At 45.4% G+C, this 27253-nt stretch overlaps 2 long non-coding RNA genes across 3 annotated transcripts; one reads left to right on the forward strand and one right to left on the reverse strand.

Annotated features, from left to right (window-relative positions):
- Positions 1 to 520: 520 nt before the first annotated feature.
- LOC137326954 (uncharacterized) lies at positions 521 to 10206 on the reverse strand. Its single transcript, XR_010964312.1, has 3 exons — positions 10061 to 10206; positions 4141 to 4325; positions 521 to 1627 (listed from the first exon to the last, which is right to left on the reverse strand). It is a non-coding gene; the product is annotated as an uncharacterized lncRNA (long non-coding RNA).
- LOC137326953 (uncharacterized) lies at positions 6200 to 26762 on the forward strand. Of its 2 annotated transcripts, none has more exons than XR_010964311.1 (3): positions 6200 to 6283; positions 8058 to 8141; positions 25120 to 26762. It is a non-coding gene; the product is annotated as an uncharacterized lncRNA (long non-coding RNA). The 2 variants fall into 2 exon arrangements; XR_010964310.1 differs by having other exon boundaries at positions 6281 to 6357.
- The last annotated feature ends 491 nt before the right edge of the window (positions 26763 to 27253 follow it).

Consider the following 27253-nt stretch of genomic DNA (forward strand, 5'->3'; position numbering starts at 1 on the left):
GGTGACCTCCTCTGCCACCTTGAGCCAGGCCTTCTTGGTGGCAGAGGCAGGCCGCTTCCTCCCGCCCGCTGGGAGAAGATCTCTGACCTCCCCCTCCTCCTCACCCCATCCAATGATACCTGGAGTGAGGTATCATTAAACCTGGGAGCAGCCTTCACCCTGGGCTGCTCCATGCTGTAATTTTTCCTATTTCTTGCCGCATCAGTCAGTGGAGGACTGCCCCTTTAAATAGAGCTCCTCCAGCAGCGGGGAACCCGGAAGACCAGGTAAGTGGACCCAATTGGCCTACAATTGCACACGGGGCAGACTGATTTCACCGGGCGCGTTACCCACGCGCCCAATAGACCCCCCCCCCGCCCCGAACCCCCTGCCCAGGGAATATCGAGCCCATAGTGTCTGAAGTCATATGTTGGTCAAACCGGGTAGGAGTGGTAGGTTCTCTACCCTGAAGGACATCAGTGAATCAGTTGAGTTTTTATGAAAAAACAACAGCTTTCATAGACACTTTTTTCTGGTGCCAGACCACAAATGACAAGATTTATTGAATTCCCTTCCACAATTTGCCATGATGGAATTATGAACTCGTGAAATGTGGGTGACTAGTCCAGTAGCATAACCAGTAAACTTGTATACACTCTTCATGGGCTGCACTTCACCATGAAAGGGGAAGATTTGGTGGTGGCAGAAAAGTGGACCAATTGTTCACAACGGCACAGCAGCGACATGTGAGCAACACTGCTGCCTTTGATACCTTGGAGTTAGAGGCACTATGGCAAGACATGCACTTACGAAGGGTGGCCCTGCACTAACAAAGGCCATTCTCCAGTACAAACACAGATGCCAACTGCATGAAGCGAAGCTGTCAACCAAGTCGATGCAGTCACCCAAGTCCCTCATACCTGGCTGTAATGAAGAAGGATTACGCTGCTATGAAGGGTGAGGCAAAGATGAGTGTGCTCTTCACTTTTGCACACATTTCTCGTGGGGCCCATCAAGTATGGCACAACTCTAAGTTGAGATCCACCATTTGAAGTACTGTACATAACTATTGTCTTTTTGCATACATTCTTTCACTGTGCCAATGTTGCATGGCATATTTTTCTTCAGGGTGGAGGAACAACAAACAGATGCTGAGGTGTCCAGACTGAAGTGCACTTCTGTGGTTTCTCAGTAGAATCAGCAGTCATGGATGCAGAGGATAGCTGTGTTCTCTGAAAAGCAACCCACCCGGTTCTCTTCTCCTTTAAATAATGCTGGCACTGTGGAATGTTGCTGTTACAAATTTCGGGTATATCGTACATACTCTTCAGGTTCAGGGATGCTAATCATTCTGAAAAGCAGATCCCATATGTTTGACAGTCTGGTGCTCGTGCACAACACCTACTATCTTGTCTATATCTAGTATCTATGACAACATAACCCAGAAGGTATAACAATGCATCCACCTTGTCATACGAACTGGAGATTATTCACATGTGTCTTCATGAGTACTTCCCCAATCTTCTGGTAGATAGAACTGATGAACACACTGGTGAGATGAGCTTAATGTAAAATCAAGAAGCTGACTTATTTTGCAGAATACACATAGTTATTCCAAACTTTTAAAAAACTTCTCCAATAATGCTTCCTGTAATACACAAAAGAACAAAAAAAATTAGGCTACACCAAATAGCAGGTGAATGCCCACTCATGTTCTCTTTTCTTTCTGGTCAGTGTCTATCTGTGAAACTAACTGACTATATATTAATTTCAACCCAGCCATAGCCTGCCTCTCACAGCCTTTGTTGGGACTGACCTCTTCGTGTTTGGGTCTTTGTTCTCTTGTCCAACAGGAAGTCAGGGGCTTGTTTCCTGATCCATCTCCCTGTCCAGGGTTGATCAGTTGAGCTGCTAATCAAACCTGCTACTGTGCCCCACCTTTGAAAATAACTTAATGCCAAACCCAACAAGGAAGTTGGTTTTCTACTTTTGTAAATTTGCTTTAATGTAAAAAGCAACACTTTAAGATAAATAATATCCAAATCCTTTCAGTGGAAAAATGTGCTGCCTATCCTGGAACACTACAGCTGCACAATGAAAACATCATGGATGCTTTCTAGATAACTGACACTGATGCAAATTATGAATCATAGAAACTTACGGCACAGAAGGAGGCCATTCGGCCCATCGTGTCTGTGACGGCTGAAAAAGAGCTAACCAGCCTAATCCCACTTTCCAGCTCTTGGTCCGTAGCCATGTAGGTTACGGCACTTCAAGTGCACATCCAAGCACCTTTTAAATGCGATGAGAGTTTCTACCTCTACCATCCTTTCAGGCAGTGAGTTCCAGACCCTGCCACCCTCTGGGTAAAAAAAATTTCCTCCGCTTCTCTCTAATCCTTCTATCAATTATTTTAAATCACCCCTCTGCTAAGGGAAATAGGTCCTTCCTATCCACTCTATCAAGGTCCTTCATAATTTTATACACCTCAATTAAATTTCCCTCGGCCTCCTCTGTTCCAAAGAAAACAACACCAGCCTATCCAATCTTTCTTCATAGCTAAAATTCTCCAGTCCTGGCAACATCCTCGTAAATCTCCTCTGCACCCTCTCTAGTGCAATCGCATCTTTCCTGTATTGCGCTGACGAGAACTGTACGCAGTACACAAGCTGTGGCCTAACCATGGTTTTATACAGTTCAAGCATAACCTCCCTGCTCTTATATTCTATACCTTGGCTAATAAAGAAAAGTATCCCATATGCCTTCTTAACCACCTTATCTACCTGTCCTACTACCTTCAGGGATCTGTGGACACGCACTCCAAGGTCCCCCTGTTCCTCTACACCTTTCAGTGTCCTCCCATTTATTGTGTATTCCCTTGCCTTGTTTGCCCTCCCCAAATGATGTTTCTATGGCCAGATACCAACTGAACATTAATTTAGACTAACCCTTTCTGTTCATGTAGGCCATGTGGTTGATATGAAGAGCCCTTAAATGGAGATGGGTATCATGTGTGACGCTTCGCTCTAGAAGGAATCCTGCCGAATGAAAGTTGTGTTCTGTCCAGCCAATGCTTCCTTTCCACAGGAAATTTGATGATGGTGTTGCCCCTTGTAAACAGAGCTTTTGGCACTTACTTGTTACAGGTGTCCACTGCTGACTGCCTGATATGGCAGATGTGTCCTGGGGTGGCTTGGAAGGATCTGATAGCATGAAACCTTCATGCTGTTGATTTTTCCTCTATTAGCTCAAGGTTGCATAAACCAATTGTTGCACACCAGTTGCTACCACTGTTGAGATTAACTTGGATTGAACTTGGGACTTTTCTAATCTATGTGGCTTGAGTTATCTCTTTTTTTAATACTCTCCACTCTTTTAGGTTTCGTGCCAACTATCTTTACTTAGGGGGGGGAGGACATGCAGGGAAATTCTTATCAGCTCTCTGTAAATAGAATTCTGTAACTGGTTGCTAGGAAGAGTTTAAGAGTGGCTCAGGAGGGATCATCCAATGGTGTTAGGAAAATCCATGTAGGAAAATGCCTCCTGTCTACTTAAGAATTCATCGTTTGATCAGTTGACATCAAGAACTCAAACGACGGAGAACTGTGGTCACAAACCTATGCACAATCACTCCATGACACAATTGGTATATCATACTACTGGGATACTTAAACTAGGAAAAGCTTTTTAAAATTGATAGCTTTGAGCCTGATTTACACAAGCTTATCCTGCATGAACAATGAGATATTTGAGAAAAAAATTCAGAACTGTGCAATTGTCATTGTATTTAACGTACTAGTCTCAGGCCGTGCTTGTAAATTAAATGTAACATTAATTATTTAAATGCAGCAGGGATGCAAGAGGCATTCGTTAAAATAATCATACAGAAGAAACAAGATTAGTCAACAGGGGGAAATGAAAATAATGGAATTTGTCACTTCCCTGGCTCTGATTGTGAAATTCCCTTAGTCTCTTATGATCCCACAGCAAGGCAGTTTGAAAATAATTTGCAGGTGCATTGATGTCACATGACTAATTTGCAACATAAGTGCATAGCACCAGAAGACTTGTGGTAAGCATTGTACAGTCTTTAACATCCACATTGTGTTTAGTTTAATTTTCATTGGCTCTGGAGTGTTTTGTGTGTGCAGCTTCTCTAACCTTTTAACAGTGCCTCCATGCCACATCAGCAGGTAAATGCTTCGTCCATATGCAGAATTGTATGGCTGGCTAATCAAAGTAGCCATGAGACCAGATTTCTTTTGTCTTGAGGATGGGGCCTCATTGACTTCCTGAGGTCCAAATACATCTGTCCTGTGACCTTATTCTATCTCTTCCTCCAGAATCTGCAAATGGAGAAGTATGCTATAGGGTTACTCATGTCTCTTCTCAAAATAGCACACAATGATTATTCCCTGGGGAAGAGGGCACAAACAGATACTGTGTAGCTTTAAGGAGCTGTCAATAAGGCTCCAATAAGTTTCACTCATTTTCTTTCTCTCACAAAAACAACGTAGCACTGAAGTAGTGAATGACAAGTAGCCAAGCAGAAATTTGAAAAACAGCATTGTACCTTTAACCGTAAGGACCCAACTGAAGGGAATAAGCATCCCAAGCAATTCATGTTTTATATTGGCACTGAACATTTGATGTACTTTTCAGGCCACTCCAAATGCATTATGGGGGCATCCCTTAATTAATATAAAATTGGGGGCTTAACGACCCTAGCACACAACAGGCAAGAAGATTCAAACACTTCTAGGTCGTGCTGTGATGCACATTGTGCATTGGCCCCTTAGAAAGTCTCAGGCATCAGTGCCCATAATGTGGGAAGCCAGCGCCTATTGTGAAGAAGTGCTATGGTGCCAAGGACTCTATGTTACATATTAATTCAGCTATGTATAGTAGCTTTTTTCGCATCACCAGCATAATCCTTCATATAGATTTGGGCAAAATACCTCACAGGTCAATAATACTCTCATGCTGCTATTTTTAGTTTTCGTCTAATCAATAATGTTTTCTAAGTTCAAGCTGTCCTTTGAATGAGGTATGCTTGAAATAATTATGAAAACATTTTAAAAATGTGAAATTCAGCATTTTCAATAGCAACCAGGAACTGATTCTGTAATAACATTTCAATTCAAAACAATGGGCTGGGAAAGGAATTAAAACCTTTTGACATGGTCTGTGCTGAATGTGAACCAATTGCAATCATTCAGGCTCTGTGACCCTTTTTATTTAGAGAACTATGTCTCTTATACAAATCAATGAATCAATTCATCCAAACATTTCAATGGAAAATTAGATGAACCCAATGAGAAACATGAGGCCAGAACATATGTGACTTGCCTTCATTTACATAATTTTACGTAAAAATAATTTTACTTGATGAAACCTCCATGCAAGTCTGATGCAGAATTAGAATGTCCTAGTGTGGTGTAGAATTCCTATTATTGTTACTGTTGTACCAGTTTTAGAAAGCCCACTGAGAATTATTTGTGTAGAGGCCATTTATATCCATAATTCAGTAGGGATTTCTCCCTCTGATCTAGATACAACACCGCACTGAAAGTTGCCTGAGTCATATTAACAAATAATACAGAAGAGCATCTGTCTTCCAACAGCTCTCAGTAGGAAGAAAGAGAGGTTTCTTTGTCCAAAGATCTCTCATCAGCCATATATAAAATTGCGATTTTTTTTTCTGTCTATCCTCCTGCAAGTGTTCAGCAATTTTTTTTTACAAATGCCAGTTGCCAATTTTAGAAGATACAAGTTATTCATCAATTCTAGAACTGTGGAAATGGTACCCAGCTGCAGAATTCTGTTGAGTTAATTGCAATTAATTAATTATTATAGTAAAAAATTTTGTGTGACAGTCAATTAGTATCCCTGTGTTGCATATTGATATCAGTGCTTTGCATAAAATTGAATTCCAGGAGCTTCAAGCTTTTACTATTGTATGTAAGTGCCCTACTGCAAGTACTGATCCTGCTTCATATTTTTAATTTGGTATGAATGTTATGGTCATCAAGGTTAGAGATATCAGTACTGAAAAATGTAACTTTTCTATTTTTATCAAATCAGGTTAGTTAAAGCACTAACAAGAAGTCCTGGGCCTAGAAATTTGGGCATGCGGAAGGCGCAGGGTACGATCCTTCGAATAGCGAGGCTCGAGGTGCCTTTGATATTGGGTCTCGGACCTCATTTCCATCGAGCCAGTGAGCTGTGGAGAGTAACAGGCAGCTGGCCGGCAAAGCATGGTTGAAGATCATTGGGCCACTGCGATGCTAGCAGCGGCTCTCAGGTAAGTGAGGAAGGGAGGACGATCGGTTCTGGAGAGAGGTGTCCGGGTCCGGAGGGATCGGTCGAGTTGGAAAGGTAGGCGACCGGATCAGGAAGTAACGGTGCCCGGGGGGGGGGGGCAGCTGCGACGATTGGGTGGGGAGAGGTTGTAGTGGCGATCAGGGCTGAGGGGGAGATACCGGCGGTGATTGATTGGGGGATGTGGCCCGCGTTCTGCTCCTCCCGGCTACTTATTCAGATAAGTATATTTTAAAAGCTTGTTGGAAGGACAAACCAGTCTTGCAGTGCTGGCCTCAAATAAGTGTTAGGCACTGTATTTGCATATGCCTGGGCTGCATGCCGATTTCTTGGCCTTTACCAATATGACGGGTGGCTCACTTCTGGCTTGTCATGAATGTGCGCTTCCTGCCTGCCATATTGGATTAGGAGGCCATTTACTGCCTGAAAAACAGGCATGGCACAGCTGAATTTCTAGGCTCTAGAATTTTGACCCCTATCTCTTTGAATTAGTGTGAACTGTACATCTCACAGAAGCTATCCGTAAGAGAAACTGTCAATTTAAGGGGCAATTTTTTCACTCCCATGCACTGCCAATGCATATGTGCACCAGGTGAGGGGAGAGGGAAGAAAGTCGGGGATGGAATTGGTGTGGTGAAAGTAAGTTGGAAATGTGCTGTATTGTATTTTCATGGCAGGCAGGAGCATGTGAGCCTCATTAAAGGGCTGTAAAAGATGTAAATTAGGGTAGGACTTCCCTCCCCTACATTTTTGCAATGGTTTGCTCCCTATTGCTGTACACCTGTATAAAGCAGAAGAGCTGAGATGCACCCACTCCAGACCTCCATTATTAACCCTGTCAGAATACTTGGGGTCAGGGAAATGATTTAATACCATTAGGAGATGCCCGAGCTACTAGGGACATATCTAAGGTGCCCACCGTTACAGCTATGCTGGAAAGTCCACTGTAGTTGGCTAGGCTGGGGGGATGTCCAGGCCCCCCTCAGAATCAAAGTTTAGTTGCCCAGCAGCCCCGACAAAGTAAAAAAAAAAGGCCTAGACCGGCAGGTGGTTCCCTCTTCAGTCCCTTGGTTGGCCAGTAAGCTTGGTTTCACCTGTGTTGACCACATGCCAGGTCCCATTGAAGGCCCAGGAATACCTGGCGTAGACAATCTCAGCCCCTGATCCTGAGCCTTCTTACGATGATAGAAACCAACATTCTTTTGTACACTTGGTCCTGGATAACACCAATCCCAGAACTCAGCAACTGGCAGCAGCCTGGAACTGGACCCCCAGCCATTTTCTTCATGGACTGCCTTGTGATTGTTTGAAAAAGGTTAAACAGTTCCCAAATTATCATCATGTGTCCAGTGTAAGGATGCAGCTGGTTGAGGTGAAAGCATGTGTGAGCCTCCTGAACAGAAAGTGTTAAGCAGGCTATTCAAAATGATTGGATGATTGGCATCATAGCTGAGTCTGATCGTGTCCTTATTTGATGTCTATGGACCGCTGGGTTGCATTCCAGACTGGGAACCCTTGCTGAATTTCTCTAGACTGATGACAATAAGGGTGATTGTCATGTACCTACTGTTGCCCCAACTGAGATTAGCTAACTCAGCACAGAGACCAAGGGGTAAATTTTAACCGGGAGTCGGGAAGATGGCAGTCGGCGGGGGGGGGGGGGGGGGGGATTTTCCTGATGGGAAACCCGGAAGTACGGGTTTTCTGGACGTTCTTATGATTTTGACATAAGGACATCTTTTAATTTTTTTTTGTAGGTTTCCCACCCGACAGGCCAGCCAGATTGACAGGCTGGCTGTCAGAGTCGGATGTGAGAAGAGCCAGGGAGCAGATGCCAGTTGGTAAGTCTTAGATGGGGGCGGGGGTCGGTCAGTCATCGGAGGGGAGGGGGGGGGGAGTCATCGGGGTCGCGAGGGGTTGGTCATCGGGGGCTTGGAGATGGTGGGGGGGTTGGAGATCGTTGGGGGGGTTCGGAGATTGGGGGCGGAGAGGTTGATCGATTGCGTGTGTGGGATCATGGCAGGTAGGCTTGTTGGGCCTAGTGGAAGCACCCCTGCTCCTTCTGGCCCACAAGCATTGCAACAAAGGCACTTACCTGCTGACCCATGCCTTCTCGCTTCATCTTACGTGGCGTGAAACAGAAGGCTCGGGAATTCCGATCCTCGGGAGTTAAAAATAAAAAAGCTGTCAAAATGGAGGCCTGCAGCCTCACTAAAAGCTTTCACTGACCGACCCGCCTCCTGAGAGCGGGTTGGTCATCCGCACCTTGACCCGCCTCTGTTAAAACCGGAAGCGGCTGGGTTGGAGGCGAGTTGGAGTCGGATTTTAGTTTTTTACAATTCTTACCTTCCCACCCACCACCATCTCTCCCTTTCGTGGGGTTAAAATTTACCCCCAAAGATTGAACCTAGGATAGTGACAATTTATCAGTTGGGGTATTTACCCAATGAACTATCAGGAAAGCCAAATGTTTGAGCCCAAAAACTCTGCAGGGGTTCTACTGGTCTCCTGCCATAACTCTGGTGGGAAAGCAATGGAACCTGCAGGGTGACAGTGCAATCCTCCTGCTGGTGTGATGGCAGGAGATTGGTAATATCCCTCTGGAATTTTAGAACCTTGGTTTTTAAATGATTCTAGATAGAAATTGTGACTTGAATATCATTTTAAGAGAGATTTCATCTCATAAAGTTGACCTTTATGCAAATTAATCATAGTGAAAATAAATAGTTTTGCACATGAGAATTCAGTTAAACTTAATCTTATCAGACTTGATCCTAAGGAAACCCCTTTCTGTTCATACTAAGAGTAAGGAGATTGAAGAAAAAAATAACAAAGTATAAACATAGGGACTAGCTTTAGTGTAGCTGTGCTAAAATGTAGTGAACATGCAAGAACCCTTTTTTCTGTAAAGGGCTTTAAATTAAGAATCATAGATACTTTAAAGATGGCACACTGAAGAAACAGCAGTGTAAACGAGTAACAGAAAGACTTTCAAATCAATCCTACATACACAAGAAAGAAAGAATGTCTGGCTGATTTCGAATATATAATACTTACCTTAAATTAATACAAGTAGGCAACTAATCTGAAAAGGGAATTCTGCAGTTTTTAACGTGATTTGGAAATTAATGCAGATCTTTACCTTCTGAAGTAGAACTGCGTCACTATAGGCTCTTCCCAGTAATGATAAATGATGTAGTTTACAATGGAATTAGCAACACCCCCTCACCCACGCACTATACTGCAGAGAGATGGCGATCTTGTTCTCATTGACTTCCCCTAGAAGGACACTTTGTCTTTGAGATGCAGGGTAATACAACACAGCTTATGTAACAACTGACAGATTGATGAGCCACAGAAAAGCGTGACACCAATAAGTAATGTGTTACGAAAAACATCAAGAATCAGACTTTAACCAATGAAGAACTTCTTATGAATTGTTAGCTTCTCACCTTGAGTATATAAATGCATGCCACCACTGCATTAACACCTGTCTAGAATAAGAATTGAAAGCTGGATTTCCAGTAGACATTGCTGCTGTATAAGAGACCTTTTAATACAAACTTATGTTACTCAATCCGAAAGCAAGATTGAGCATCTTAAATAGCACAAAAAAAATCCTTGACTGCAGATACAGAAGGTAATTTTCACTGCAGTCATGTTTGGGAATTACTGCCTTTGATGAAGTTTAATTTTTTTAATGAAAAAATGCAAGTGGTGAGATATTCAGTAGCTTTATAATTCAATATACAAAACTCACCATATAATGAAAATCGTAGAGCTGATTTTCTTCTCTGGAATTTCTAAATTGTACCAATTTTTAGGGCTCAATATAGATGTAATATAAGTGTACACCTGTAATACAGGGTCTTTGCCCAGCTTCTGTTGCCTGCAGATATCCTCCAGCACTGCTCCTGGGTTGTATTTAGTAGCACCTGAAACAAGCATTAATATGCAGTTCGCATTATAACAGGAGTCATATGGGGCTCAATTTTAAAATCAAATTGCGGGTGCGTTGGCAGCGGGGGGGCGGGGGGCTGCGAAAATCCCGAGCGGGTTTGGAAGCGGGCTCTAACCCGCCGACTTCCGGGGTTGCCACAGACACACCTGTGTGCGCATGTTTCACGAATCCGGAAGTCCTGCCGGCAATTAAAGCTTGCGGGACGATACTTAAACCACTTATTCACATCATTAATCTTGTTTAATTCGTTAATTTTGTGGAGATTGAGGCAGGGGTGTGATTTTAATTCAACCTCAGCGTGTTTCCCGAGCTGCAGGAAACACTCTATGTTCAAGGAGATGTGTTTCAGGCAGCAACCAGTTAGATATTTAAATGCCTGTTTTGACAGATGGGGATAAAAGGTAAGTTATTGCAGCAGGGCACTCAGGTGTCTCAGACAAACTTTTGGCTGGGAGATCCTTGTGTTTACACTGAAAATTCTTGGTTCACACTCAGAATTCTTCTGTTTATGCATATTTACCAACTTTTTGGACCCCCTCAAACTGACACCATCAGGATGGGTGGCGCCATGGCTGCATTCACCATTGCATCCGAGGACGAGGAACATCACCATCCTCGCCAGGCATGGTGTGCACTTCCGCCACATGAAGCTCCACAACACAGTGCTGCACCACAGGGACCTGCACAAGAGCACAGAGGGCAACAACAGAGGGAGCGCTGGCGCAGGAGGCAATACCCTCACCACAGGGTCTACAGACTGAGGCTCAGCTTTCTGGACCTCTCTGAGGAGCAGTGCATGCGGAGGCTCAGAGTCAGTTGCCAGGTGGTTGAAGATATCTGCAGCCTCCTTCATGCTGAGCTGCTCCCAGCTGGGCCTGGTGGCAGCTCATTACCCGTCGCTGTTAAAGTCACTACTGCCCTCAACTTCTTCGTCTCAGAATCATTCCAAGATGCCACTGGGGACATTGCCGTGGTCTCTCGGTCGTCTGCACACAAGTGCATAAGGCAGGTCACCGACGGCTTGTTTCGCAGAGCCTCGCTGTACATCAACTTCCCCGTGGACGACCTCAGCCAGACGGAGAGGGAAGGGGGATTTCACTCTGTGCCTGGCTTCCCACTGGTGCAGGGTGCTTTATGTATAGCAATACGAGCACTCCACACGAGCCAGGACTGTTCATCAACAGAAAGGGGTATCACTCCATTAACACTCAGGTCATTTGTGACCACCGCAAAAGATTCCTTCACGTGTGCATCAGATGCCCTGGTAGCTGCCACGATTCCTTCATTCTGAGGGAATCCAACATCCTGGGCCTCTTCCACGTATCAAACATGCTTAAGGGCTGGCTCCTCGGGGACAAGGGATAGCCTCTGCACATGTGGCTCATGACATCTCTGAGGAACCCCATCACCGAGCCACATGACAGCCACATCGCCACCAGGTCAAGAATTGAGAATGCTATAGGGCTGCTCAAGATACGATTTAGGTTCCTTGATCGTTCTGGGGGAGTGCTTCAATACGCACCAGACAGAATGGGGCGCATTATAGTAGTGTGTAATGTTCTGCACAACATGGCATAACAGACAGAGGTGCCACTTGAGGAGGCCCCATTCACATCTGCCATCCACATTGAGCAGGAGGAGGAAAAAGCAGAGGAGCAACCCATGGGCAGAGCAGTGGCTCACCTGGCTGCTCGTGAGGTCAGGGAGTCACTCATATGTGAATAGTTCTCCTAACATCAGAAAGTGTGAAGAGTCCAGTCCTCACACCACCTGGAAAGACCAGTGCCAATACCAGCCCCCCCCCCCCCCCCCCCCCCCGGCACAAAACAGTCCTGCAACTACACATACACCTGCTGTAAAGTGACCCAATGGGTGGTATCAAGTGTCGCCGTTCATGGTGAACCTCATGAAAGGGGCCTATCTCAAAAGCCAGTCAAGAATGGGCAAGATTTGGCAGTAGTGGTGAGAATGATAACTTTTAATGTGAATATAACAAAAAACAAATATAAATGGAAAACATGACAGTCTGTCAGACACCCTTGTGCATACCCTTCGTGATCACAAAACCTTCGCCTTTCTCTTCTTACTAGTTCTACATGGTGCATCCCTTGTGGCTGCAGCAGAGGTAGTGGCAGGTTGCTCGTGTTCATGCCCTGACTGCTTAGATGCTTTGGGCCTACGCCCTCTGAGTTTTGGAGCCCGTGAGGGCCCCTCCAAAGAATGCTCCACTTGCACCTGTGCAGGGGCAGACTCAGCCACCTGGAGAGGAGGCAGCATTGCAAGTACTGGTTGAGAGGGGGGCAATGGGTGAGACATGGGAGTGCTTTGAATGGCATCCCCACTTCCATGTCCCCTTTCTCCATCATCCCTCTCCTAGGCCAGGCCCACATCACTCCTACCAACCTGCTGGACAACAGTTTGGAGGACATGTGTGATGCCTTGGAAGACCACTTCTAAAGTATCTGTCAGCCTGTTTAAGGCAGCAGAATGGTGTTCACCCTGAGTCTGAATGGCCGTTGTCAGGGCCTGAATGGACTCATTTGTGAGCCATGCTTGAAGCTCAACATCCTAGGGGTCACCATTGACCAGAAACTTAACTGGACCAGCCACATAAATACTGCGGCTACAAGAGCAGGTCAGAGGCTCGGTATTCTGTGGTGAATCACTCACCTCCTGACTCCCCAAAGCCTTTCCATCATCTAACAGCACTGTGGGAGAACCTTCACCACACGGACTGCGGCTCACCACCACCTTCTCAAGGGCAATTAGGGATGGGCAATAAATGCTGGCCTCGCCAGCGATGCCCACATCCCATGAACGAATAAAAAAAAAGGCACAAGTCAGGAGTGTGATGGAATACTCTCCACTTGCCTGGATGAGTGCAGCTCCAACAACAATCAAGAAGCTCGACACCATCCAGGACAAAGCAGCCCGCTTGATTGGCACCCCATCCACCACCCTAAACGTTCACTCTCTTCACCACCAGTGCACCGTGGCTGCAGTGTGTACCATCTACAGGATGCACTGCACAACTCGCCAAGACTTCTTCGACAGCACCTCCCAAACCCGCGACCTCTACCAACTAGAAGGACAAGGGCAGCAGGCACATGGGAACAACACCACCTGCATGTTACCCTCCAAGTCACATACCATCCTGACTTGGAAATATATCGCCGTTCCTTCATCGTTGCTGGGTCAAAATCCTGGAACTCCCTACCTAACAGCACTGTGGGAGAACCTTCACCACACGGACTGCAGCAGTTCAAGAAGGCGGCTCACCACTACCTTCTCAAGGGCAATTAGGAATGAGCAATAAATGCTGGCCTTGCCAGCGACGCCCACATCCCATGAACGAATAAAAAAAAAGCTCAATGGAGGCTAGCCTTCTCTCCATCGCAGACATTCCCACACATCCCTGTGACACTATGTCAGAGATTCCCTCATGTATCTGTGCTACCATTCCACTCATGCAGGAGTTGGACTCCTCCATCCACTGCGTTATTGTGGAGAGTGCACGTGGCACCTGTTCCAATACCTTGCAAATGTGCTGTTGTCCCTCGATCATTCTCCTTTTAAAGGATGGCCCCTGGGGTTCAGCATCTGCATCCAGCTGAGCAGAGCCTGGAGAGGAGTGCACCCTCCAACGGGAACTCTCCACAGCTGCCCTTGCCAACAGTGTTTGCTCGTGCTCACTTTTGCGTGGTGACAACCCAACTAACTGACTATTAGGACCCACCGAGGTGTGAGTATCTGCACTGGTGGATGGCTCGCTAAGATGTGATGGTGCGCCCTCAGAGGCCTGGAGCTACTCTGAGGAATCGCCCTCTGCCGCCGCTGCCGTCGTTGAAGGGCCTGTAAGAGAACAGAAGGTAATATTAAGCATCATCACAGATGTGTCTTATTGCGATGAGCATACTGAGGTGTTCAACATGCCAGTCATTGTTAACATCAATTCATGTTGTGTGTGATGAATGTTAAAGTTGTGTCGCCAGATGTTTGTGGGGTGCCAGTCTCGAAGTCCCCGATGGACAGGCACTCGAGAGTGCGGGTGATCTGCAGGGCCTCCTGCTCCGCGTCTGTGAGGACCATTATTTATTGTGGCTCACCTCCAGTCTTCACCCTCTCGCGTGCATTTTGAGCTCTCTTCTCCTAGAAGGGAATAAAGTACAGACGTGTGAGTGAGGGTGAAGTGGTCAGCCGAGGAATGCATTGCTTTGGGTGAGGCTGATCGTGAAAGAGATACATCAGAGGGTAAGTATGAGACAGAGCCATCACATTGGATGAGGATTGGGGTGAGTGGTAGTGGTGGGGTGACTAATGAGGTGAGGAAGTGCTGAGGAAGTGCAAGTAAGTTGGGAATGAGCCTTAAGTGGGTGTGAGGAGTGATGTGATGGAGTAGTCTTGGCAGTGCAAAGTGAGTTGTAGGGGGGGTGCGGTGATGTGGAACACAGAGTGCAGGAGAATCAATAAGTGTACTCACTTTTGCTGACCTAGTTAGGTCATTGAAGCGCTTCCTGCACTGGACCCTGGTGCGGGAGATGTTGCTGCTGCTGGTGACCTCCTCTACTACCTCGAGCCAGGCCTTCTTGGTGGCAGAGGCAGGCCATTTCCTTTCTTCTGTGGGGTAAAACATTTCCCTCCTCCCCCTCACCCCAGCTAGTAGCTGCTGCAGAGAGGCATCATTGAACCTTGGAGCAGCATTGCCCCTGTGCTGCTCCATATTGTGTGTTCTTGGTGTTTGCTGCAGCAAAAGCCATTGGAACAATGGCCTTTAAATAGAGCCGCTCCAGCTGACAGCGTGTCATGTGGGTGCGCAGTCCACCCACTGCGCAGCTTTCGGACGGCAAACCCGGAAGCCACGTAAAGGGCTTGCGATCGCATGGGAAATGGTAGGATTTTATTAGTCGGGTTACCTGCACGCCCGTTGACCCCCTGCCCCCCCCCTGCTGCCATCCCGCTGCATTTTCAAAATCGAGCCCATGATGTCAGTTCAGTCCACATCCAGAGAGTAGAAGGGCACTTACTTCTTGGGAGAATATACATATTTGCCCTATTGGATGTTCCTAAACCTTCTCTCCAGAGAGACAGCATCATCACTGATTGCCAGCTCTGCCTGACTCCTGCTCCCAGCCTCCATGATACTGTGCCCACTAACCTCTGGGTGAGCTGATACCATTACAGCAATGATATTGCTGAAGCTGGCCCATCTTTCACCTCATTGGGCAGGATAGCAGATGAGCTTGCCCAAATCAGGGGGGCAATATGCAGCCCAGCCCTGTGTGGCAGCCTCTGTCATGTCCAGCTGGCCCTGGAGCTGTCACTCCTTCGCATGCTGACTGCATGCTTTCCCTGCCGTGCCTGAGCATCCAAATATGCAGATGTGGAGTCCTTCACACTAGTTAGTGTGTGCCTGAAGCTCCTGGGAACATGCCTCAATGACTCCAACAACCTCTGACGATCTGAAAGCATCTTCTTTTAAAAGCTGAGCTCCAGAGATTAGGATGTCTGGTCTCTGTAGCTGTGTATGCAGGTGATTTCACCCTTTGTCAAGATGCTTCCTCTTCCTCAACCACTACCTCAATCTGCTCCTGCTCACCAGTGTTCTGTGTATCATCCAAAGTGCTGCCTCAATCTCACAAACTACATGCCCCAGAATGGATGGTTCTACAATGGTGCTTGCCAGAGTGTGTCGTAGATGCTAGATGAGGTTCCTGGTGTCTTCTCGTGGGAGGGCACCAGGTTCTTTCCCACATCTGTTGAGTCAAAAAGAGGAAACTGTTAGAACGGCCCAGAAGAATTTATTAGTCAGCTACCTTGGTGATATTGTCAGTTTGTGTGTCGGTGCCTGTGGGAGTATAGAGTGTGAAGGAAGGAATGGTTGTGGACAATTACTGAAATGGCACCATGCCTCTGCTTCCCTGACTCCTGCCTCCGCCTATACATCATGCTACTGGATCTGCAAGGGTCAAGTGTGGCTTGTCCCCTCCGGTGGTAGTCCTCTGCCTCCTGCCATGTGCAGGCTTTTCCCAGGAAGAAGAAGTGATGATAGAAAAGGCTTTTAAGGCCTGCAACAACCTGAACTCCCCCTATTTAATGGGCATGCACTCAATGGAAGGTCATTTGGCTAATAAACCCAGCAACTACAGGCAAGTCAGTTTAACCTTGGTGGTGGGGAAGCTTTTAGAAACGATAATCCGGGACAAAATTAACAGTCACTTTTTTTATTCGTTCATGGGATGTGGGCGTCGCTGTCAAGGCCAGCATTTATTGCCCATCCTTAATTGCCCTTGAGAAGGTGGCAGTGAGCCTCCTTCTTGGATCGTTGCAGTCAGTGTGGTGAAGGTTCTTTCACAGTGCTGTTGGGTAGGGAGTTGGACAAGTGTGCAGACACCATTGTCCAGTTGTCACTTGGACAAGCATGGATTAATTAAGGAAAGCCAGCATGGATTTGTTAAAAGGCAAATCGTGTTTAACTAAATTGATTGAGTTTTTTGATGAGGTAACAGAGAGGATTGACAGTGGGTAAGAAAGGGTAACAGTGCGGCTAATGTGGTGCATGTGGACTTCCAAAAGGCGTTTGATAAAGTGCCACACAATAAGCTTGTCAGCAAAGTTGAAGCCAATGGAATAAAAGGGGCAGTGGCAGCATGGATACGAAATTGGCTAAGTGACAGGAAACAGAGTAGTGGTGAACGGTTGTTTTTCGGACAGGAGGAAGGTATACAGTGTGTTCCCCAGGGGTCGGTACTAGGACCACTGTTTTTTTCATATATTATAATGACTTGGACTTGGGTGTACAGGGCACAATTTCAAAATTTGCAGATGACACAAAACTTGGAAGTGTAGTGAACAGTGAGGAGGATAGTGATAGATTTCAAGAGGACATAGACAGGCTGGTGGCATGGGCGGACACGTGGCGGATGAAATTTAACCCAGAAAAGTGCAAAGTGATACATTTCAGTAGGAAGAACGAGGAGAGGCAATATAAACTAAAGGGTACAATTCTAAAGTGGGTGCATGAACAGAGAGATCTGGGGATATACGTGCACAGGTCATTGAAGGTGGCAGGGCAGGTTGAAAAAGTGGTTAAAAATACAAACGGGATCCAGAGCTTTATAAATAGAGGCATAGAGTACAAAAGCAAGGAGGTTATGATAAACCTTTATAAAACACTGGTACGGCCACAACTGGAGTATTGTGTCCAATTCTGGACACTGCACTTTAGGAAGGATATGAAGGCCTTAGAGGGAGTGCAGAAAAGGTTTACTAGAATGTTTCCAGGGATGAAGGACTTCAGTCACATGGATAGACTAGAGAAGCTGGGGTTGTTCTCCTTAGAGCAGAGAAGGTTGAGAGGAGATTTGATGGAGGTGTTCAAAATCATGAGGGTTCTAGACAGAACAGATAGAGAGAAACTGTTCCCATTAGCGGAAGGGTCGAGAACCAGAGGACACAGAATTAAGGTGACTGGCAAAAGAACCAAAGGTGATATGAGGAAAAACTTTTTTACGCAGGGAGTGGTTATGATCTGGAATGCACTGGCTGAGAGGATGGTGGAGGCAGATTCAATCATGACTTTCAAAAGGGAATTGGATAAGTACTTGAAGAGAAAAAATTGGCAGGGCTATGGGGAAAGGGCAGGGGAGTGGGACTAGCTGGATTGCTCTTGCAGAGAGCTGGCACGGGCTCAACGGGCCGAATGGCCTCCTTCTATGCTGTAACCATTCTATGATTCTATCTGGCACATACCCACTGCATGCTAATGAGCCCAACCTGGATATACAGGTGGGCTCACCTACTTCCAGATACAGTACATTGAACTTCCTTTGCACCGAGCTCATACTTTGAGTGTATACATGTGAAACATTACTTGAAAAGTACAAAGAATTAGCACGCAGTGGGTATGTGCCAGATAGAATCATAGAATTGCTCCAGCTAATTACAAAGAATAACCTTAAATTTCAGAGAAATATATTGACAGGGCCAGATTTTGCTGTACCAGGGTATCTAACTGCATCTGCTATTAGTTAGACTTGCCCTGCACCCTTCAGCTCAAAACATTTTTGCCCACTAAGTTGCTGAAAGTGCGAGCTGATAACAGCGCAGTGAGGGAAACAGGGCATTTGGGATCTGAGTGAACAGGGCAACCAACAGGGTATCACCTGATTTTTAAGGATTGGGAAATAAACAGCGGAAGGACTGAGAAGGAGGCTGAATTAGAGGGATGAATTCAATGTCAAATCAGGGACAGAAAGAGAAATAAAAAGAGAGGGAAAGAAAGATTGGATTAAGAGAGAAAAAAAAGAAATAGAAAGGAAAAAAAATGTAAAAATATAACATTTTTAAAATCTCCTAAAATGATTCACAACTTGAAGGAATGAGATTTCACACTTAAAATAGTTCATTTCCGGTGTCAGAGAGGTTGATTGGCAGTCATTAATAATTATCACACCGTTAAAAGGATGCTTACGCTTGCAATTACTAGCCCTAAATATCTGCAACGGCTTTCGTTTGTATCTAACGCACAAACACAGCAATTTCATGACATTCAATGCATGTCAATGGTGAGGCAGACAGCGAAATGCCGTTTTCGTGAAACTAACAGCAACTCGGACAGCAACTTTTGGATATTCACATTTAACCGTGCATCTGCCCCTTGCCTGAAGTTGCCGTACCATTTATGCATAAATAACTGTGAGCACCATTAGCCTCACCGTTATTTTGACAGCAAAATCTGGCCCAATGGGTATTTTGAATCAACAGGATATTATGGACTGCAGTGACATATACCTCAAATGGAGATAATTAGATAATTGCCTTCATCTGGCCTGCTTCGCTCAGGTTTTCTGGACGTGGATGCGGTCTAGCCAGCGGCAGCCACCAAAAAAGTAACAACTTTTTTTTTATTTTTATTTTTATTTTTAATGTGCTCTTCTGGCTCCACAATATTTCCGACAGCCACGATCAGCCCCCTCCCACTGTTCTCCAACTTCCACCCCCCCCCTTCCCGCTGCCAGCATGGCAAGCCTGCAGAAGCACAAAGTACCTGTGCAACAAGCACCGGCAGCTCACCAGAGTACTTAAAAGAGGCCCGAAACCCAATTTTGAGCCGGCCTTGGGCCTCTCTTGGGCCCAGGCTTATTTCTACCCCATAGGGGTGACTTTAAACCGCAAGAACGGGTGGGTTGGGTGCAGGTGGGAGTTGAAAATAGTTGTTTTTTGGGTCGCGACTGCAACCTAGCTTTATTTCCGGGCTTAACGTCGGCGCGTAAAAGTACAGGCTTCCCACTGGGAATGCAAAGTCCGAAAATTTTGCAGCTGCGACCCAAAAAAAACCCTATTTTCAACTCCCACCTGCCCCTAACCCACCTGTTCTTGGGGTTTAAAATCACCGCCTATGTGTATTGATGCTCGAACAACTAGGCATGTGCATTGTGAAATTAATGCTGAGAAAAAAATGAGTTGTCTTTAAAACCATTCTAAAGCAAAAAGAAACCATGTGTGTACAACGGCTAAAGAAAAGGCACAAATCAAAACAAAACCAAAATGGCTAACTAGATATGTGCAAAGACAAATTAGACTTAAGCAAAAATACTTTTGCAGATTAAAAGGAAATAATTCACGGGAGAATAGAGAAAAATATCGTACGCAAGTTAAAAAAAAAACAAAAGCAGCCAACGGAACAGCTAAAAGAGTAATGGTGAAGAAGATAGTAGAAAATTGCGGTAAAAGCTTTTTTAAGCTATGTTAGGAATCAAAGGACCATTAAAGAATGTGTAGGACCACTGAAAGATGCCTTAGAACAGATTGAAATGAACTGTCAAGGTATGGCGGAGGTGTTAAGTGATTACTACATATCAATCTTCGCTCCCGTGGATGATGCTCAACTACTAGCTATGGGTTGCGCTTTAGATAATTAAATAGTATATATTAAAATAGCTGAGGATATCATTTTAGACAAATTCTTCACATAATGGTAAAGTCCTTATGCAAAATTGTGATTATTTTTTAAATGTGCCTCATGAGTGTAATAGTTTTATTTTATTCAGATATGGATCTACGAGTAGCATGAAATTGCTATATCCTGCTTTTTGCATTTTTGTTCATTGGGAATTATTCATCACTTCAAAATGATGTATTCCCAGATCCCTATCCCCAATCTCATTACTTCCAGATTCTATTCCCTTCCCCAATACTCTCAGAAAAAAGACCAATGAATGCTCCCAGAACCCACTAGTGACCCCAAACACACTCACCTCACAGTACTTCCAGAATCCTGCTTCTAAGTACTCCCAGACCACTAGTACTCCCAGATTCCAGACTCTCTAGTGCTTCCAGTACTAGTGGTCCCCAATAATACCATACCATCACTCTCTGAGTGCTCCCATTATGTAGCCTTTCAAGTGTTCCGGGATCCCAACACCTCAGTTGGTGGTCCTAGGTTCTGATGCTCCTATCCAAGTGCTCCCAGACTCATGAATCTTCACATCCCCATTCCGCTCCCATGGCGTTTCACAGATAGATCTAAAGAAAATAAATGCCAACCCAGAATGGAAAGATTAGGAGGGGTGACCAAAAGCTTGGTTGAAGAAACGGGCCTTGAGAAGGTTTATAAAGGTGGAGAAAAGGATGGAAAGGCAAAGGGATTTAAGTAGGGAGTTCAAAGAGCAGGACTGAGGCAGCTGAATGTTAGCATGGTATAGAGCTAGAGGAGATTGCAGAAATGGAGGAATTTATAGATGAGGTCAAACATTTTAAATGTGATGTACTGGGGACCAGGAACCAGTGTAGGGCATTGGAGCAATTGAATCTGGAGGTGGCAAAGGGATGAATGGATAAGGGGCCCAGTAGCAGAGAGACTGAGGTAGGGCTAGAGACAGGCAATACAGAGAGTTTTAGAGACTTAGAGGAAAGACAGCAGACAGTGGGAAGGAAATACATACAAAAAGAGAAAAGTGAGAAAGGCTCAGAGACAAACTGACAGATGTAAACACCACAATTAGAAAAGTGTATGATAACCATATAGTGAGAGAGAGGAAAATGTGAGACAAATACTTACTATAGCCCCAATGTTAATTCGGGGCGGTAGTCGTGCGGGCAGGGGCCGAGGTGGGCGGCAAACCGTCCTGACCTCAGTAGCGTGCGGCCCAGGAGATTTCAACTGCTGGGCCTCATCTGCATAGGCTCCATCAATCTCCCACCTATAGTCAGTGGGAAATGGCAGCTGGCCATTGGGTGAGAGCGGAATGTCAGGAGGCAATCGCCAGGAAACAAAGGAACAGTCCCCGGCACTCAGGTAAGTTCCCAAGAGGAGATTCGGGGGAGGGAGAGGAGCCCAGGGCAGGGTAGGCCTAAATTTTCCTTGTGAGGTCAAGAGGACCAACCCTGCTCTCACAAAGTAAATAAAAAATAAATAAATCCGCTTACCTTTTTAGGCCTCTTCCGGCCCCCCACTCTTCCCACTAGGATGGCCTGGCAGGAAAGCCACGACGAGTTCTCCATGCAAACTCTGGTTAAAATAGCAGTCGGGCTCTGATGACAGCATTGGAGCCTGATCTGCATAGTAAAAGAAGGACCCCACCAGTTTCCGACAGGTGTCCTTGCCACCTACCCAGAAGAGCAGGTTAAAATTGGAACTTTCAGGAAGACAGCAAGACCTCGATGGATAAGTCCTGTGGGCGATTTTAACTGCCCTCCTGCCTAGTTTCCGCTGGCCAGGCAGAGTTAAAATCACGCTTTATGTTACTATGGGTTATTAGAAATGCACCAAGGGAATACAGTGGATAGGTAGTCTAAATGTATCAAAGTGGGTAGAGTTTAACAATAAGGTGGCCGCCCGGCGGAGCACACTGGCTGGTTGCCTGATAATGTCATAAGCAGGCTCATTTTGAGGGGCCGGACCTCATTACCATTACACTCTTAGGATTAAGGAAATAGAGAAGGGGGTGGAAGCTTGTGGCTGTGTGGGTCTTCACATGAGTGCCACAGTGACAGCATGGGTGTTCAGTCACTAACCTGGCACCAGCAATATGTCCCGGACCTTGCCATCTCCCACAGCAAGAGCTGAGTGCCTCCCTATGAGCTCTGTGGCTCCTCGTAGGTCATGAGATGTTTCATGTTGGGGATGTCCCCTCCGGTAGTCTGCCTCTCGCAGACATTGTGTGTTATTTTCTCTTGCAACCAAACTGAGTAAATTATAGGAACACAGAAACAAGAGTAGGCCATTCAGCCCCTCGAGCCTGTTTTGCCATTCAATTAGATTGTGGCTGTTCTATATCTTAACTCCATTTACCTGCCTTTGCTCCACATCCCATGTTTTATACACATTACAAAAGTAATATTGCAAGCAAATATGGAATTTGACAGGCATTATCAGGAAGCAAACAACAAGAACAAGAAGTTTATTGGTGCAGCTGCCCCAAATGTTTACGTATCTACAGTTAACAATCAACCATGCTCAAACACACTTCCTAAAGCTGTATATAAATTAGCAATTCAACCCACTGACTTGATTAAATCGCAAGGTCAAATGAATCATAATTGATCATTTGGACTGGCTGATGTCTGCTGCCATCTTGAATTTAAAGATGCAAGATAGGAGATATTTTTTGGAGCTGTTACAGTAATCTAGTGGTGGTGCTTGCTTAAAGGTTTGAAAGATTAAATTTGAATAGTGCAGAAAGCCCTTACAGTTTTAAATGTCATCTGGAAGGGCAGATGTCTAAAAATGGAAATGAAGCTATTTTTTAAATCATTAATATTTGCAGACAGTTGTACACTCAATATTAGTGGTGAGAAAAGGATTAGGACCTTCAAAACCATCAACTCCTCAGGACTCGCTGGACAGCTGGATACACCTATGATATGAATTTTCAAGAGTTGGGTGTGACGATGGAGCTGACAGGGAGAATTATCAAAGATGTCAGCCCCGATTTTAACTTGAGGCACAAATCAGGTGGATGGGGGCGGGCAGACAGCAAGCCGCCACAACATTTTGGTGTGAGGTCTGGGTAGGGTTGCCAGATTGTCCTGGAGTCTCCAAGAATTAAAAATTAATCTACAGGACACTGCTATGAGCAAACCTGAGAGAAAAATCATAGGGGCATTAAATATATGATGAAATCTCCAGGAATACATCCAACTAGAGTTGGTGACCCTAGGTCCGGGCAATTTTAACTCCAAGTTTAATTTCTATTTGACTGACGGGCTGTCCTCCTGATTGGGTCGGGAATTGGGCAGTTTAAAAATAAGGGGTCTCCCATTTAAGACAGAGATAAGGAGAAATTTTTCCTCTGAGGGTTGTGAGTCTGTGGAACTCCTTTCCCCAGAGAGCGGTGGAAGTAGGATCATTGAATATTTTTAAGGCTGAGTTAGATAGATTCCTGTTAACAAGGGAGTCAAACGTTGTAGTGGGTAGATGGGAAAGTAAGGTTGAGGTCACAATCAGATCAGCCATGATCTTATCAAATGACAGAGCAGGCACGAGGGGCCGAATGGCCTACTCCTGCTCTTAATTTGTATGTTCGTACAACTGTTTTTTTTTTCATTTTCTTTGAATACTTTAAATTTAGTTATAACAATATTGAAGATATTGATTGACAGTCAAGAATTATCCAATCAGATAACGAAGAGTCTGTTCACTTCCCAATTGGCATGGGAAGGCGAGACACCATGAGGATGGACCTGTCAGGTGACCAATAGCGGGAGTGTGGGGGCGGGGCTATTGGAGGTGGGAGGTTATGTGATGAAATCTCCAGGAATACATCCAACTAGAGTTGGTGACCCTAGGTCTGGGCAATTTTAACTTCAAGTTTAATTTCTATTTGACTGATGGGCTGTCCTCCTGATTGAGTCGGGAATCAGGCAGCCCACCCACATGATGTGCACAGTTTTCAACGGGCCCCGAGAGGTCTACTTAAAGTGGTGATGTGCCTCTTAAAGTGAGATTGCATTCCCCGCTTTAACTTTTGCTTGCAGAATGATGGAAAAGATTGTGGTAGCACAGATGAGTAGAAAGACTGCCCCCCCACCTCCACCCACTCCCCCACACTGTTCAGATGTTTCCCTGGAGGTCCTAGCAGAAGATGTGAAGGCAAGGTGGGAGTAACTGTTCCCTAGAAGGTGCAAGAGCGTCCCCAAGGCCTGGTCAGAGGTAGCTGAAAGGGTCAGTGCCACCAGCTTCACGCCTAGGAACTGGGCTCAATGTAGAAAGAGGTTCAATGACCTTGGAAGAGCCGTGAGGCTGAATACAGCTCTTCAACTCTCCATCTCTCTCAACAACACTTCAAAACACTCCTGTCATCCCCTTCCCACCACTCTCGACAATTCCCTCCCCTCCATCACATTCTTCAGCATACAATCACAGGTGTACAATGCCATACCTCACTTTGTGGAGATGCCAGTGATGGACTGGGGTTGACAATTATAAACAATTTTACAACACCAAGTTATAGTCCAACGATTTTATTTGAAATTTACAAGCTTTCGGAGGCTACCTGAGGAAGGAGGAACCCTCCGAAAGCTTGTAAATTTCAAATAAAATTGTTGGACTATAACTTGGTGTTGTAAAATTGTTTATAATACCTCACTTTTTCATTCCAAACACACTCATCTCTTCATTTCCTTTCATCACACCCACACACTAACACCATTCTCTTCTCATATCCTATCACTTTCACGATCACCACTCCTCCCAGCGTTCATTCCTCACTTCACATTACATGCACTTCACCTTCCCATCCTCATCCCATCTTGCTTCTTCTACACCTCTCGAAACCTCCACTACATGCACAAGCCCCACATATCACCACTTATCTTTTCAACAGCCACTCACTAACATTCCCCCTCTCTTTCTGCAGGACAAGACAGCGCATAATGTGATGGGGATGAACAAGATGGGAGGAGGAGTCGTCAACATCATCACCCTCACCCAAGAAGAGCAGGATGCCCTGGAGATCAGTAGCCCAGGCAGCATCGGGAAAGACGAGGCAGTCAGCTTATCTCAGCAGAGTATCTGCAGATTACTTATAACCCTCCATTCAGCTCAACAAATATGTAGCAAGCTTCACAACTTCAAGCTGTATTTCAAGACAACCACCTGCAAGTGTCCAGCTTCTATCTGCCATCCTGACTGTTGTCCCTTTTCTCATTCTTCTAGGTACTTCTCGGCAATAAGAGGGTCCTACACAAGAAGACACCTTAGAGCAGATGCATCGTCAAATGCTCTATCCCTCCCAGGCACTAGCTGAGACACTGGCGCTGCTTGGGTTAGATAGTGAGGCAAAGGGGTCTCCACGAGTGAGCAGCAACAAATACTCATGGCAAGGACAACACAGGAGACAGTTCACCGGAGGGCGAGGCCCTCTCCCAACTCTGCTGAGGAGGACAGAAATGAGGACTTCAGGGGCCCAGCCATGAAACAAAAACCTTCTGGCATTGTACGAGCAGCTGTACCATGTATTGGAAGGCCCGTCAAGGAGTGTCGGCGCTATGGCTGAAAGTGTGGAGGAGTCCGCTTCCAGCCTATGTGATGTCATCTCTCATGATGTGGGCCCTCACTAAGGGAGTCAGTGTCAACAGTCTTTGCAACTTTGGTGGAAGCTCAAGCAGCTGCCATGCAGGCTCTGGGCTCCACCTTGTTGAGGTAGGTGTCCACCTTGGACAGATTGGTGGACTGAATAGATAGGGGGTTTCAACAAGTCACTCATTTTCTGCTCTTCCGCAGATCTGTGGAAGTGATGAGCCCCACCCCACAGTAGTGGCTATGGTGCAATGGGAGCAGTACGTGTTTCCTCCCTCAGGATGTCAGCTCATCTGCTCCTTAGCTACCCACTTAATTAATACCCGCCATGGGCTAGACTGTCCCAGCAGCAGCCGAGAAGCAGCACTCTGCTGCCAGGCCCTCACAGGTTCAAGCTCCCAAAAGTCATCAGCCACAAGCATCTCAAAGGTCCCAACTGTAGCCTTCTACCAGCTTGGCTGAGGCCACTTGAGGAGCACCTTGTAGGAGTAGCAGAGTTAGTAAATATCTTTTAAGGAAAGAAACTATGGGTTGATCATTTGGGTGAGAAATGAATGGAACAGAGTTATGGTTTCTATCATTAAATTAATCATATTTCTCACATTTGGCACTTTGGTCTGCAGTGTGGTATAGTAGCAGCTTCTGATTCTGTATTTTCTGTATGTCATTAATATAGAAGTTGGTCTGAATGGTTTCAATGTTCTTTTTAACTTTGCTATTCATCATTAGATAGTTTTAAGTACTTCTTAGTTGAATTCAGAGGTCTGAATTTCTAGGTGTTATCTTAATGAACATCATGGTGAAAATTTAAAGTGTTAACTATTTGATGTGTTAACTACTATTGGGCCGAATGATGATGCTGATTGTCCATCATAGCAATTTCCATGTTTCTTTTGTTGTCAAATATAATTTTTTTTGTTCCATATTTAATTGAAACAAGAAGAAATGGCCAGATTCCATGCTTTTAAATAAAATGTGGCTAGAGCACTTAAATACATTGAAAGTGACTGCAAATTACTATTTACTTACATACATACGAACTGAATTTCTTTGTCATTTTTGACGCATTAATAGCATACAAGTGGTGCTGGAAACTATTTCTGGCAAAAAAATCTGGTAGAAGCCATGACAATGCATCAGTCCTCTTTGCACCTACATAACCATAGTCATCATTTAAGTGATAACTCAGGGGCAAATAAGTGTACCCATTCCCGTAAGATTAACATCCATATGTCAGCCATTGCAGTGGTAACACTCTTGCCTCTGAGTCAGCAGGTTGTGGGTTCAAGGCCCACTCCAGAGACCTGAGCACATAACCTAAGTTGACACTCCAGTAGGGAGCGCTGCACTATTGGAGGTGCTGTTTCTTGGATGAAACATTAAGCTGGGGTCCTGTCTTCCCACTCAGGTAGATGTAAAAGACCCCATGGTACTCTTGAAGAAGAGCTGGGGAGACCTTCTGGTGTCCTAGC

Source organism: Heptranchias perlo, chromosome 11 (genome assembly GCF_035084215.1).
Source record: "Heptranchias perlo isolate sHepPer1 chromosome 11, sHepPer1.hap1, whole genome shotgun sequence".
Classification (NCBI taxonomy): domain Eukaryota; kingdom Metazoa; phylum Chordata; class Chondrichthyes; order Hexanchiformes; family Hexanchidae; genus Heptranchias; species Heptranchias perlo.